This window comes from Varroa destructor, unplaced genomic scaffold, assembly GCF_002443255.2.
Source record: "Varroa destructor unplaced genomic scaffold, Vdes_3.0 BEIS01000002.1, whole genome shotgun sequence".
Classification (NCBI taxonomy): Eukaryota; Metazoa; Arthropoda; class Arachnida; order Mesostigmata; family Varroidae; genus Varroa; species Varroa destructor.
In genome coordinates, this window is record NW_019211455.1 from 11,806,368 (window position 1) to 11,821,416 (window position 15,049).

Consider the following 15,049-nt stretch of genomic DNA (forward strand, 5'->3'; position numbering starts at 1 on the left):
ATGCAGATAACTGAATTAAGAAATACTTTTGTCCCTAGGGGGATACCGTTTTTTCTTCATGAATCATGAGATTAATTTGGTTGGCCGTAAACCGAAGTCAACAACCTCTTTCTCATTCTCCACCTTCAAAAGTAACACCGAGGCGTGTAACAAGCAGCCACCCTCATCGTCCACGCTGATATATCGTATCATCAAATATACAGGTGTATGCTTCTACGAAAATTGTATGGCGTCAACAAGTACGATGAGCTTGTATTGAATGATTAACTATCTCTAAACTATATAGGGAAGAAGCTATATTAAGTTATAGCCACCAAGAAACAGGCGATTATTCGTCCACGTTACCTTTATTACAAGTGAAATCAGCCTTTTACTTTTACACAAAAAAAATAAAATGTGTTTAATAACAAGACAGTCCCGAAGCACAACAAGCGGGTAGCGCTCTACCATTGCGCACAAAAGGCTTGTGTAGCAACTTCTAATTTGTGCTTGTCGATACAAAGCACGAAATTATTTATTGAAAAACGACGTGAAATAATAACAGAACGCGATTTTGGATTGTATATAAGCACATTTGCATTGTCTATCTAGACCCTCTGTGATAATGGGTAAGTTATTATTTGCTTTTTAATAGCAGATACATGTAGTAGTCTGGGTTCGAATCCGCGCGTAATCACATTTCGTTTTATGCTGACGGCCAGCTGATCAACGGCGGTGTCAGACGAAACAGTTGAAACATTTAGAAATTTCCCTGTTGTTACGGTATCGTATTGATTAGTTCCTAAATATAGCCATGGTCCGTGTTGTCAGTTAGGCTTATGAGACATTTTTGTATGAAGGCAAAAACGGCATTTTAAGGGACGCTAAAATTCGCAGGAGAAAAGCGACCTCTGATTCACTCAGGTCCAGTGGAAGCCAAACATCGAGACATATGGAAAATAGATTTATGGACTAATAGCTATAAAAAAGTACGAATCTTATTTTCATAGCCAGGACTTCGTATAAGCTCTGTAGGTTTCGAACCTGTTAGATAACTCATATATTACACACAACAGTATTTGTCATCTATATATAGAAATGTATGCATCGTGTTTTTAAGATATAGCGTAGCAACACATAAGAAGGGCGAAGCTGTAAGCGCACGTTGAGTTGTCTATCTCTTCAGGTTATGTTCTCCCCATGTTAGCCACACGTAGACCTGCAATGTACTCTCAATTAACAATTATCTTTTTTTATGACGTTACCTATTTTTTGCCGTTAATCCCCAAATGCCCTGCATTAATTATCTGTAATCCGCGCAGAAGGTACTTCATACCCAGTTACATACGTTTCCTTCCCCACGTTTTTCCATTCACTGTACTTATGTCGAATATTACTATCACCTGCGTCATCGATGCTCACTGGCGATTACCTCAATGACATCTTATCGTCTTTCATAGTACATGGTTTCTGATACGGCGAACCAGTAATATTTCATCGCATAAAAAAGCAGTAAATAGATATTCCATACATGTGAACGGTCGTAGTGGCCCTGTTGTTCAATGATACCCGAATGAATGTAAAGACGTTGAGTGTCCAAAGCTTTTAAACCGTAACACGGTTTCCTGGCGGCGCTTCCGTTGCTGACGTTATTACGTTAATTTACATGAGCCTACTCAGACAGATATGTACAAACATGTAGATAATCCACACACACACGCGTAGTTTTGCTCGTTTACGTACGATCATTGACTTTTTTCGATTGCTTTTGCTCGTTCTTTATGTTGATACCGCTTGTTCCTGCTGTTGTAGTTACTTCGTATATTGCGCTGGCCGCTTGCCTTCTGCCATTTTCCTATTTTTTCTGCCATTTTTTTTTTTGGTTTTCTTGTTTCACCCTCCCGTTGCCGGCGTGTCCATGGACTGCACACCTCAGCCTTCGTTTCTAATCTCTTCTTGGCTTTTCTTTGTGTCCATCTTCGATTCGGCTGCTGAATCTGCCGCGCAACTTGACCAGCAGGGTGCCTCAATTTGCATCATCACCACTGCCTATGGCCTGTTATTCGTTGTTTATCCGCTATCCAATCAATGAATGCGCTGCTGTCTGCGGGCTAGCCGAACGTCGAGGTAGCGCAAACTGCTATTACTTAGCGGAGGCAGCTCGCGTTACTGCCACTGCTTTGACGGGGGAAACAACTGGCTCCGTTCATCCGACGTCGAACGGGTATCTGCGCCACGCTCTGAAGTCTCTCGTTGCCATTCTGTTTTGCCCGATGCTGTGCTTCTCCGGAGGTAAGCGTTACTGTTGGCATATGCCAGAAATATACACAGATTCATCCTCTCTTCTGGCCACCGCTACTCTGTATTAGCGAGTGTAGAAAATCGAGCATGCTTAGGTGGGGGACGGAGTATCTCCATGCAGCGGGGTATCGTCAAAAAAGGAAAAGAGATGACATTTAGGAACAGATAGCGTGCCACTACCGGCGAATGAGTCGATGCTACGAAGCCCTGGCTAAACAGGAACTGGCTGCAACTTCTGTAACGCCAACAGCGAAAAAAGAAACGCCATAGGCAAAGATAGAGGTGAGGACGACGATGAAAAAAAGCAGTGACAGTGGCAGCAGCGGCAACATAAGCTCTACGAATCCTAGTGGTGATAGCGGTGGCGCTGGTCGTAGTAGACAGAAGTTGATTTGAGCTAGCGAACTGTTTTTCTGCTCCGTTCGAACGAAGCGGCGGCGAGAAGGTGAACGAAGACAACAAGAGATGGCGAGCTCAGCAGTTCACTAGTGCCTCGGCAACGATCGCTGCGGACTGCTGCAGGTCGCCACCATCGCGCCGCCGCCGCCGCCGCCGCCGCCGCCGCCACCGCCGCCGCCTCTGTCTTCATCTACAGCATCTCCTATTGCTGCTACTGGTAGAAGGTAGAAAAAGATGGGCGTCTGGAGAGGGCCAACGAATCGGATAGAGGCAATACATAAGACGAAGATAACAAAAATGGAGGCAGAGAGTGTGACGGCAGGATATCATCAGAGCAAGCCATCGACCAACAACTGCTGCTGCTGCTGCTGCTGCGTCTGTCGTAATTACAGAAGATACGGACGAGAAGCCCGCGAACGGAATGAAATGAAGCAGCGACAGACCACGTTAGCTACTGCCGCTGCCAGATTCGGCCAACAGTTTCTTTCCGTTTAAAAATGAAAACGACTTGTTAGATAAAGTGCATATGTACGCACGTACGCACGCACGCACGCTTATAGAAAACCAGATAGGTACACAAATGTATACGTACACACAAGCGTGTACGAAGATGCGCGCGCATCGTCACGCAAGGGTCAGCTGGACACTCTTTCGTATATGGAGATACAATGTGCAATAGACCAGACGCTGGTTCCAATAGGAAGAAAGCAGTGGACAGAATGGCAGGTACTACCACTATTGCTATAAGTGTGAGAATTACGAGCAAGGGAACAGAAATTTCTGCTGCTGCTGCAATGACTTCTGCGGAGATGCCGCTCCGCTGAGCTGTCGCTATCAGGTTTGTTCTATCGCACTATCTATTTCGTACCGCGCAGGCAAGGCAAGAGTTTCAGGCACCAGAAGCATATCGCGACCGTCCCTCGCTTGTCGCCCGAAGCGGTCGCCGCGTGCACACGTCATCATATCTGCTGTGACGAAAGAAAAAAAACAACGACAACAGCGGCGGCAGCAACTACCAAGTAAAAAATTCACGTTCATTCACAAAATGCCCTATGCACTATTCTCGTTGCGGCCATAAAAGATGCCTGGGGGTAAGGCTGCTTCGCTGGCTCGGTTTATTGTTAGAGCTCCTTGATGTGCACCCCATTTCATAACTAAGTGCCATTGCGTGTTACTACATCAACACATACACAACCCAATTGTTCGTCGATCCAACTGCATAACGAGCCTCATTGGCAAAACCAGCGATTCAAAAATGACCCTACCTATTTATGCGTATATACATATTTCTAACAAGATGGCGCTATTTATGCCGGTGCGAAATTCCGGGACCCTTTTTTCGGTATTCAAGATGTATTTGAACTTTTCGAAATGCCGGCCTGTTTATTCAGATATCGTCATTTAGGCTTTCAGGCGGCGAACTTTACTAAGTTCTTAAACAAAACGGAGAATTCAAGTGATTTAGGATAATGAGCTCTAGCTTGGAGCTACACCGGCGAAAAAGGAAATGCTCTAGTACCAAAAACAGTGTGAGTCATTGGCCGAAGAGATCCGGGAAGGTAATTTCGAACTTGAAAATGAGTCTATTCAAGGACCTCCTGTTAAGGCGACGATCAAGGAGTTACGAGCTAGCGTGCACGTGTGCTAGCACCCAGATTTGGTGTACATCAACATATCATATCTGTTCACGTTGGCTGAATTAAGAACGTAACAAAAAGTACAACCTCGTTGAACAAAGATTAAAGAAACAAAATTTCGGGACGCTCGCTTGTCTTGGCCTTCACATTACATTAACCCATTGTTAAACTATAAAAATCGTAGACAGTAATATACCGGTGGGTGCATGCAGCTGAAAAAGCGGTACATACACCATAAACATTTATAGCTGTATGGCATCAGGGTGGTGGTCCGATGCAGGTGTTCTCATGAGTTTAGGTTTCAATCGGACAATGCTCGCATGTAACTGTTAAGCGGATAGCCCTATCTATCCAAATAAGCCATCTGGGCACAACGGAAATTGATACCTTTCTCTGCAGCCAAGCTTTTCATCAAGATGAAAATACAGTAAATAGATATGGACATATATTAGCTACCCTGTCTACATTGTTATAGGTCCAACGAAAAGTGGGACCCTGTGAACACTTGTACAACCAACAAGTTCTAGTTAAAAACAGTTACAGCTCAAAACTGCAAAGGTCATTGTAGACGCCCTAAACGGACTATCTCCAGTATCGTCAATGTTTCCGCAGGTGTGGGGGGGGCCTTTTGTAATTTTCCTATTCCATACGTCATCGAGATGGTGGAGTCCACCTCTTCCGATATCATGGGCGCGTATCTTTTCACGTTGCGACCCGTAGCCTGTCTAGCACCCATCCCCGAATTCGGCCTCTGCTACTACGACAGCAGTGCTATCAACAGCTGGACACCCAATGGCAATTTTCGGCACCAATGGTTGTTATTGACAAAATCTTTGTCCGTCGTGCATCAGCGGCAGCTAACACTCGCCGGGCAAGGTACGAAATCATCATCAGAATTGTCGTCACTTAACTAAACGATTCGTCCTTGATAATGATTTTTATATCATTTCGAAGAGTAGCGAAGTAATCACATGCTATTTAACTTAACACTAATAGAAAATTACGGAAAAATTAAACTGGGCGCATTATAGGTAAGTAAGTAACGTGTCGTGTTCTAGCATTTCTCGATGAGTAAACCATTTTCTCATTTTGCGCTCATGATTCGAATGAGAGTGTGCGCGCGGCACAGGTCTTATTATATTAGAAATTGCCCACAGTTTCAAACAGTAGTTATGGCTGGTTAAGTTGAAGCTATAGCCTGATTAGCGCTATATTTAGCTTTGATATGATAATTTCAATACTGGAATCGTACATAATTAAACTTATTCAATTTAATAATACAGAACTTTTGAGGTGGGTGTCAAACATTACGAGTGACAAGTTCCACGCCTACAAAAGCGGTATTGCATTGCAGAGTAAATGCCTATCACTGAAGACTGTTGGATTCTTTCTTTCGATCCTCCGCGCGAGGGAACGTTAAGCCGGTATATGAAGCGCCGATGGTACTAGTAGTCAAAAAAAGCTTACAGTACCTTAGAGAATACCGATATTTATTTTGGCAGAGATGATATCCATAGAAAAGGGTGAGAATAATCTGCAAAAGGAGCTTATTGGCTTGGCTCAGATGCGCCCAGCTACGGAGGCGCAGGTCGCCACTTTTCCGCGCGATTGCTACGAGACTGATAATATCGAGCCAGGTAGCCACATCCTTATGAATCATGATAATAAAACACATGTTAACTGTGTAACTAACCGAGCTATCGTTCTATAGAATATTATACATGTACAGACCAGTAGGAACAATATACTGGAATGCAAGAATACTCATATAATGGTGCTGCTGGTCCTTCTGCCGCTGCTGAGATTCAATATTACATTGCAGGAACCGCATGAAGCATACTGCTGTGGATCAGATTGTGCTAATGAAAAGGATTGGGAAAGAAAGAAGATTGCAAAGGCGAGAATTCAGCCGTTCTTTGATGAAACAAACTGGTCTTTTGAAGAGTATTCAGTCAATTGAACATCAACGTCCGTGCCATATAGATTGTTCGCGCGTATGTTCATCGAACGGATCAATCGATCGGGCGTCCGGAATGCAGATTTCATAATGAAGTTTACTCGTTCGTCTTCACATACAGATACACCTCAATTGCTCTATAATGTTCGGCCATTACGGCAGACATAGGGCTACGCGCGTCTGTTTCAGCCATAACGCATGTTGCTGCACTCGCTGTTACGCTTGCACGTAAACATTGAACTTACGTGGCGGACGGCCTAATGAAAAGGGATCTCTCTCAAACGCGAACAAAGTAATTAGAATAATGTCTGCTCTGTCTGTATCTTTGTTCGATCATACGAAATGATCTCAAATCGAACTGATGGATCGGTTAATGTTGAGCACAGCTGCTGACCAATAAACCTGATTCTCATATGGATAAGTTTCTATCACGAAAGAAACCAGCGGCGAGCAAGAGAGAAATGATCGGAGATTCGTCTATTTTTTCGTGCGGGAGATCCTGTGTATGATCAGTCGATTGATCCAGCTATCGGGTATCTGCGGCGCGAATTTGCTACGATTACTGGCGTGTGGCACGTACAACACATTAGGACTTTCACACGCGTTTAGGACTTTTCACACTGGAACGTTTTTCGGTCGAAGTGTTCGGATGAGCACCTGCACTCGTTGCGGGGGACGGTACCGAACGCCAAGCAAACACTGCAAGGGTCGCCAATGGTCGCGGCCGTCGAAAATGCCTGATAATAGAGATTTGGATGTTGGATAAGGAACACGTTAGATATACGTAGATAACTAGATATTATGCTTTATCATTTTTAAAGTGCCGCCATTCGACGGGACGTTTCGCGCATCTGGCATTTATCCGTGTTATTCGGATCGAACGATCCGAAACAACTAAGTAATTTTTTTACTCAGGCTGTGACAAAGGAGCACGGCGGTGTCTCTGGCCTAAAAACAAATACCACTTATAGAAGGGAAGAATTCCTATAGAACTTAGGTTCAACAGCTCGTATTTATTGTATGGGAAGCGGGGATGGTCAATCGATGAAATGTCCTACGATAACATTTGCTTGGTTATTTCAACCACAGCTAGAAAAATCGAAGAAAAATATACACGAGGAAATTCGAATGATGCCTGCACAATAAGTACGGAGGCTGTTTTGACGAAATAAGGTATTTCACCTCCAGCAGATCTTCAAGATCTTCTTTGCTGATCAAAAAAGCTGTATAATTTCACGTTTACCTCACTCATTACACAGATTTTTAACCAATGATTAGCGACTAAGGCTTTTATCCGGAACACCAAATCATATAGAAATAGCCAGCGAAACAATATCGCCCGTGATACTTGGCTTTATATAGCGGAATAATGTTTTTTTCCCGATCAAGATTCCAGACTAAATATGCAGTAGATACGTTTAATACAACTTCAAAAATATCTTCTATTTAGTCACAAGTTACGTTGTGTAGATCTACAAGGAACAGTTGCTCTTATGGCTACGTTGAAATTTAGCTCCATGCATCATACGACATTTTCGTAGCCATGCTTCTTTGTCGCTACATGTTCCCTTGTTACCACTTTAAAATCAACCTATTGCCCGTCTCAAGACATAGCCATCTATGTATGTTTCTCGTACGTAAAAAAATTAAAAGATAAAAGGGAGGCAGAAGGGGACAAACCGATCATGCAACACAAGTGGCCACAAGTACACACGTATACATAGGTAAGCTACGAAGTTACCTGGTCGCCACTGCATGGCTACAACTTTTTTATCGATTGTCCAGCTACGAACACAACTTCTGTTCGGCAGCTACGAATTACCGGTGCTGACACACATCGTCGCGCGGAATGGCCAATGATTAAAAAAAAAACCACCTGCTTAGTCGGTCAGACTAAAAGCAATGCCGCATCGTTCCATTTGCTTATTGAGTTAATTGGTTGGTATGAGACCGAAGCCGTTGTCTACATGTGAAAGGGATTAGGCCTGAAGGCGACGGCAAAGGTATGCTTGCGCTGGCTGAACTTAGTCAAGCGGCTATTTTTGCCTGGCAACTTCTCCGGCGTCAATAGATGACTCCGACGGTCTGTCCATTGACTTTCTGGTCAGCTTCTGTATTTCAGCCAGCTGAACTTTTTTAGTAGTCGTGGTTTGTGTTGGCCTGCTGCCGGTTGTGAGGACGCGCGCGCTGGATTCCTAGGGGCCTGCCAACGTTCTTTCTGCCAAGAAGGATGATCGCCCTTCAAATGCTCGATGTCGATGTGGTGCTGCGATGGCTGTTGTTATTGTTGTTGTTTCTGCCACGCTGTCGTCTATTTCGTGCCGTTAGTTTTTCCGTACCCAATTCACGGCAGCGGTAGCAGTAGCAGGGCAGAAAGCTGCCGTTCTTTCTCTCTTCCTCGTTCACTAGGCGATAGATAGCGACAGATAAAGCCAATCCCCTTTCGCTTTTCTTGCTTGCCCCCTAACAGCAAACAGCTACTACCTACGCCATTCACAAACACAGTTTTCTGTCTTACACACTCAGTCAGTTAGTCATACGCCCATTTAAGTTGCTCCAGGCCTCTCCTTTATTGCTGTGGCGCGTCCTGTGTTTTTTGCCATTGTTGCTGAATCGCCCATTGAGCAAAAATTGTCTCCAGAACTTCTACTAGTATATATTACTCAATACTGTAGCTGTCCCCGATATACCCCGAAGTGGGGTACGTCTAACGAGGTTCTATTGATGACTCGTTTTGTGGCAATAAGCCAAGACAAAGGCTGAAACCGCTTTAACCTGTTGCTTGCTACTACACTGACCTATCAGTGTCCTTTTGACGTAGCTCAACTAAAATATTGATTAGTAATTGGCACTGTTTTATCTGTCGAATATCTGGCTTGAGTAAGTTAACGATGTGACAGCGAAGTTTCATCGTATTGACTACGTGTGACTGATATCCATACGTATTGTGATATGATGATTCTAGTAATGATTACGGCAGCAAGGACGTTGCCGACTGAACTTCTAGTCAACTTTTTGCTTTCATACTCTACTGGATTTATTGATCGAGAGATGACTGTTTTCTCACTAGTCATCCACCCACAAGCAAATGGCTCGCTTACTAAGAAAAACTTCTCTATATGATTGCACTACTCAAACATAGGCATAATCATAAGAATAGAACCAGCCAGGGTGCACGTTTTGTCCGGTTCAGCGTTTGCCTAACGACGAAGCGCGAATCATTTATGATTACTGCCGTCCATCGGTCAACTACAACGATAACTCAAGCTGCCGGTTCGACTCTTTATGAAGGTAATATGGTGCCTGGAACGGGAAAAAGTCAGACTCCGTAACGTATTTCGTCCCGAGTGTTCTTATGGCGTACTAAGAGTAGAATATGGCAGTCTATTGTAGTAGTGGGGAGTTCGTCGAGTTGATGTTGTCTTTTCTTGTGGCTGTTAGCCGATGTAAGTGTTAACGCGATCTCTGATTGCGGACGAGACGACCGTTATTTATCGATATTGATCAAAGGATTGACGGAAGGAATATTGGCTGTTCAACGAAGTTTGACCATTGAATCGCCGAGCAGCTCCTGACGATTGGAGCGGTTTAGCTCTGACTGGGGGCGGAAGGAGGGGTGAAAGAAGGAGGCCGAGATTCACAAACGAAGTTTTGCTAAAGGCCGAAATCTAGCTGATATGTCGGCGATATTTAAGAGCGAGGTAAATTGGTTTGAGAAGAAACGCTATGTTGCGCTTACTACAGCCACAGGCTCTACTTGAGCCTTTGATGTTTGTTTGTTACGCATTTCAGATGCATGAAATAATCCAACACGATATATCTGCGACACATCGTACTGATATGCGTAGACAAGGGTAGTTGTTAGGCCGACACTGACTGAGCCTATCTGCTTAGATTCCACCGCCAATTGAAGATACTAGGAACAATATATATATACAAACGACTAGCCAAGCCATGTGTAATTGTCCCCTTATAAAGCAAGCCTAACACGTCCTCCAATAACGTCTCCCCTAACGTGTCCATCAATGCAGTCAGACATTGAGTAGTTGCATAATGTTTGAGGAGTTCACATAGTGGTCACATCAAGAGTAACCTTAAGGTACGATGATTGAGCTACCATTGTGATTGCTAGCCTTCTATGTGACTATTTATAATAACATTGCATCAATCCGAGGCCTGAAAGCCAATCGCTCATTGATGTATAGCTGGTACGGAAAATAATATTATGTTACTAAATAATTGTATGTATTGCTACAGGTTCATGCTGTGCTCGAGCTACCTCTAAACGAATAACGCTCGGGTGCGTTATTTTCATTTATACCTACACAATTGTTTATCAATGTACTTTAATGTGTTATCATGTAAATAACAATGCCAGTTCGATAAATAGTATGAGCAGGTACAGCGACTCTGTAGAATGAACTCGCAGTAGGACAATTTTTAGCCTTTGAACAGATGTTTTTTGCATTGGTCACCTTATAAGTTGACTGAGGATTTCGTTTCCTGCACACCAATGTATTTTCCAGTGTTATAGTGATCTAGACAACATTCTTTACTCCAGCTGTACAGATGGCACCCCGAACCGAGTGGGCGGGCCTCAGCGGCCACGATCGGCATGTCGGCCATCTCTCCAAATTCAAACGCCTTCCAACGCCTGGACGAGTATAGTTTGTGTGTTATGCTCAACAGAAGATAAACCCTGGCGATTCGGACGAGGTGCTATTGACCGATCGCGTACATAGTCCTTTGCACCCTTGCCACATCCGATTGAAGCGCAATGTGTTTACCAAACAAACTACGTAACTATACTAGTAGTCATTATAATAACTGTAATACCAACCGTTAGTCAGTAAATATAGGTCAGGTGGCCTAGCTAAGGCCTCTGAAAAACGAGAGGCTACACAACTTTGCGCTTGAATATGGTTTAGCTCCCAGAATAGATGAACAGTCAAAACCCCCCGGGTCGACGAATGGTCCACGCAGAGGTGTAGACACCTTTGTGCGTGCCGGAATCTTCGATCTCTTTTTGTCGTTGGCTATGGTACGATCAATTGTTCGGCAAGGGCTGCTGGTAAACGGGCAAATTTTTTCCGATATTTTAACAATACATTTTCAGTGTCGCGTAGTTTAACGAGTAGTCTTCGGACAAAGTTGATGCTTTTCTTTATTTTGTTAATTTAGCAATAAAAACTCTAACGACAACAACAGCAAACCTAAGCCACACAAATATGCTAGAAAATGTCCGGTCTCAGACACCTTACCGATACAATTCCTAGTCCATAACAACTTTGCAATATAACAGTTATAAATATTAATTATATATTTGATTACTATTTGCTTTTACCCATTTCAGTTATGTTTACTCATGTTTGTCCGTGTGTCTCATTGACGTCAAATGTGTGGAGACAGACAGGCAGACACGAGGTAGTTAACAATGTTGTACATAGGCCGTCCATTGTAACGTTTATTAAATCCTATACAGTATTATTCATGTTCCTGTTCGCTATGCTTTACTACCCCATCTATGCAGCTACAAGTCAAATGTTTATAGAAACGATGACCAACGACTACAAAATGCCCTAGCTCTTCATATTTCTCACTATTTTTCCGTGTTTTGTCTGCGTTAGAAATGCGGCAAAGGAATGCCCGCCGAGCTTCGCCGCGAATTATACCTATCTTTTTTTTAACTTGACTGTCAATTTTATTTACTATGTACGTCTGGTTGCGGCTGTCGTTGGGCCTGCCGGCGGATATTGTTAGGTGCCACGTATAATCACCAAAGAGATAGACACTTCGCCAACTTCATGAAGACCTCGTGTCGTGGGACTTCATAAGCTTTTCGGTCCATCACTTCGTTGGCTTAAGAGGAACACACGCTGATGTATCGCCGCGTACAGGTATCTATATGCACAGGACGTTCATATTATCATTACGTCATGCATAGACTTCGGCTCCAAAAGCTGTTTGAGTCTGCATAAGCCAATGCCCTACAGCGTAGCGTTAGACTGGCTATACGGTACCCCCTAGACTCACCGTGAGTGGCTTTAGTTGTACTGGTTACTTAGGTATAGTCGGTAGGCGTCTGTGATAACAACGCATATTTGGTATAGCTTCTGCATGGCTCACCCATACCAAACTGAATAAAGCTAATGGAAGCGGTAGTGGTTTCGCGTAGCCACAGCGAAAACCACATCCGAGTTTCCAAACAGCTGATTCTTCAAAATTAAGGAGTCCTTACTTTTAACCGAATGTGATGTTCTTTGTCGGTAGCAGACATGCTACACGCTCTATCAGAACTCAGTCCAGGTTTTAATGCACTGCAGCACATTGCGCCATTGGAACTTGTGCCAGGGTCACTTGGCACATAGTTCACTAGAAAATCTGCTCTAAAAGGCAGTAAAGCCGCCATCTATAGCAGTGGCAATAGCGGCATCGAACGACAGATTCTGTATCATTTCCACTTATCTTCTGAGCGTTTTTTCCGCCGTTATGTAGGTTTCAGTCTAATCGCCATATGTGTGTACCTCTAGCCTGCGTCTGTACCTGTGCTTAATGCCCACATAGTGCTTTTCTGCACTGCTAGTGGCAAACAATGCAACATTACGCTAAGCTTGTTTGTCGCACGGATTTCTGAGCGTAAATTTGTCCGCTTGTTTGATCAGAGAGCCGCAATGCTAAACGTGCATTAACGGCGAAAAAGATAACTTCTGCCAGAGTCACCCTGATACAGCTTGTTGGCTCGTTGCGGATTCCTATCACGCATAGCATTAGCTACGACGGAGGTGGCCGGTAAGTTAAGTAATGAATAAACTGTTGTTTTCTCTTACGTTGCTCGTTCGCCCCTATCTGTCTAGGCTACTCCCGTCGCTGTCGTTGTTGCCAACCGTGATTCGTTGCCATAGTGAACAAGACGCATGGGGCAGGACATCGCGAAGTAGGGGCTCTGTTGTACCCAACCAAGGACTCATTCAGTAAAATGTTGTTGTTGTTGTTTGCCACTAAAGGGCTCCGTCGATGTCTATCGAAACATTTGTTTCTGGTTATGAGTCTGGCTGGGCTTTCATTGCCGCCGTTCTAATGTCCATCCGTTTGGTTGTTTTTAGTTCCTCGTAGCATCGATGAACTCTGATGACGATGGCGCTCATGTTTGAACCTTGGCTGTGGCGCCACCTCCGTCGAACCTGCGGAAACCCCGAAGTAGACATATACGACAGCTAGCGCTGTCAGTATCACAAATGCCGGTGGGGACGGCACAGTCACTACTCTATCCTATTGGCGATCGTCGTTTCGCTTTACTTTTGCTGTTGCTGTTGCTATTCCCCCCCCCCTCCCCCTTTAGCCTTTGTGCCTTGTGGTGCCACACCCATAAATGCTGAATTCATCCTGCTATACTGACTAAGAGCTACCTGTCCATTAGTGGGATTTAGCTGCTGTGTGTGCTGTCGCTGCTTTGGTAGCGTCCTGGCACGGTCTCTTCCCAGCACTGTGTCTTTCATGCAAGACGTTGTTATCGTCGATTTTCTTTAGTTGGCTCTGACTCCGCCGGTTGACTTCGGCAGGAATTTGATAAACACTAAGAAATATGGTAGACTCGGCTAGCAAGCGAGTAAGCAATACATATACTCATAATCGCTTTCGATCATATATCGGCACCGATGCGTCGCGCGAACAAACGCGACACACGCATATACTGATCGACTAATGTCCGGCGCGACGCGCATCGAAGCTATGGCTGACAGAGTGCGGCATCATTTATTGAGAGTGTGATAATCAATAACAGCTTACACAGTGTTCTATACCTATTCGTGGTTTCGAAAAAAAAAAAAATAGGAAAAGCCCTGCTCCAGTCGGTAGAATTAATAGCAAAAGTCGTGGCTGATCGGTATTCAACGAATAAACAATGAATATTGCTTGATCTTGATATATATACAAAAGCGTTAATGAAAAACCGTTTGTGATTCCGGCAAGACTATGCTCGATTAATCAGTAGTTGGTAGTGGAAAATGAAACGGTTCGATGCCTACTACTTCCATAAACCTAATTGTGCTCGGCTAACCTAAAAAATCGTTTAAGCTGGTGCATATACGTATGAATCAATCACGTATACCTTTAGGGTATATTCTGAAGGGGAATTTAGACCTGTATATCATTTTCGGCCATAGCCGATCACTTTTGCATTCACGAAAAGCATTTAATCGTCTGCAAAGCTGGATTTTGTTTGATTTAACATTAACGAATTAGCATTGGCATGTCAGAAATACACCAGACACGCATACATACAAGGTTTTATGCACACACACACAACCTTAGATGTTCCTTGTGTGTGTATGTAGGCGTGCATTTATTTACAGTACATTTTAGCATTGTTCCCCCACGTACCCCTGTATTGTGCCCCGTCTTCGACCATCAAAGAAACGAACTGCCGATCACGGTGCGCGGGACTAAGCGTAATTGTTCATGAGCGTATCCTCCTCGTGCTCCAACACCTTTACGGCAACCGGTAGCAGCATTTAGACTTACCACTGGTCTGTTAACAATTGAGTCCATTGTCATATCATAATTCGCATCATTTTCTTCGGTCAGCACACGCACGAGACTACAGAAATATTAAAAAGGGGCCATATGAACGAAGTCGATCTTACGCTCGTATTGACGATAGTGATAGCATCGTATTGCTATAGCTGTCTCTTCTGAATGAAGTTGGCTAGCTTCGTTGACAGAATGGCTGAAATACATTCGTCCTCTCTTCAGCTTTAAATGACTTAGCCAGCCGTCG

General features: G+C 43.9%; 1 long non-coding RNA gene across 1 annotated transcript; it reads right to left on the reverse strand.

Annotated features, from left to right (window-relative positions):
- Window positions 1-328: 328 nt before the first annotated feature.
- On the reverse strand, window positions 329-2,776 carry LOC147757379 (uncharacterized). The gene is made up of 2 exons (XR_015321608.1): window positions 1,511-2,776; window positions 329-1,198 (listed from the first exon to the last, which is right to left on the reverse strand). It is a non-coding gene; the product is annotated as an uncharacterized LOC147757379 (long non-coding RNA).
- Between the last annotated feature and the right edge of the window lie 12,273 nt (window positions 2,777-15,049).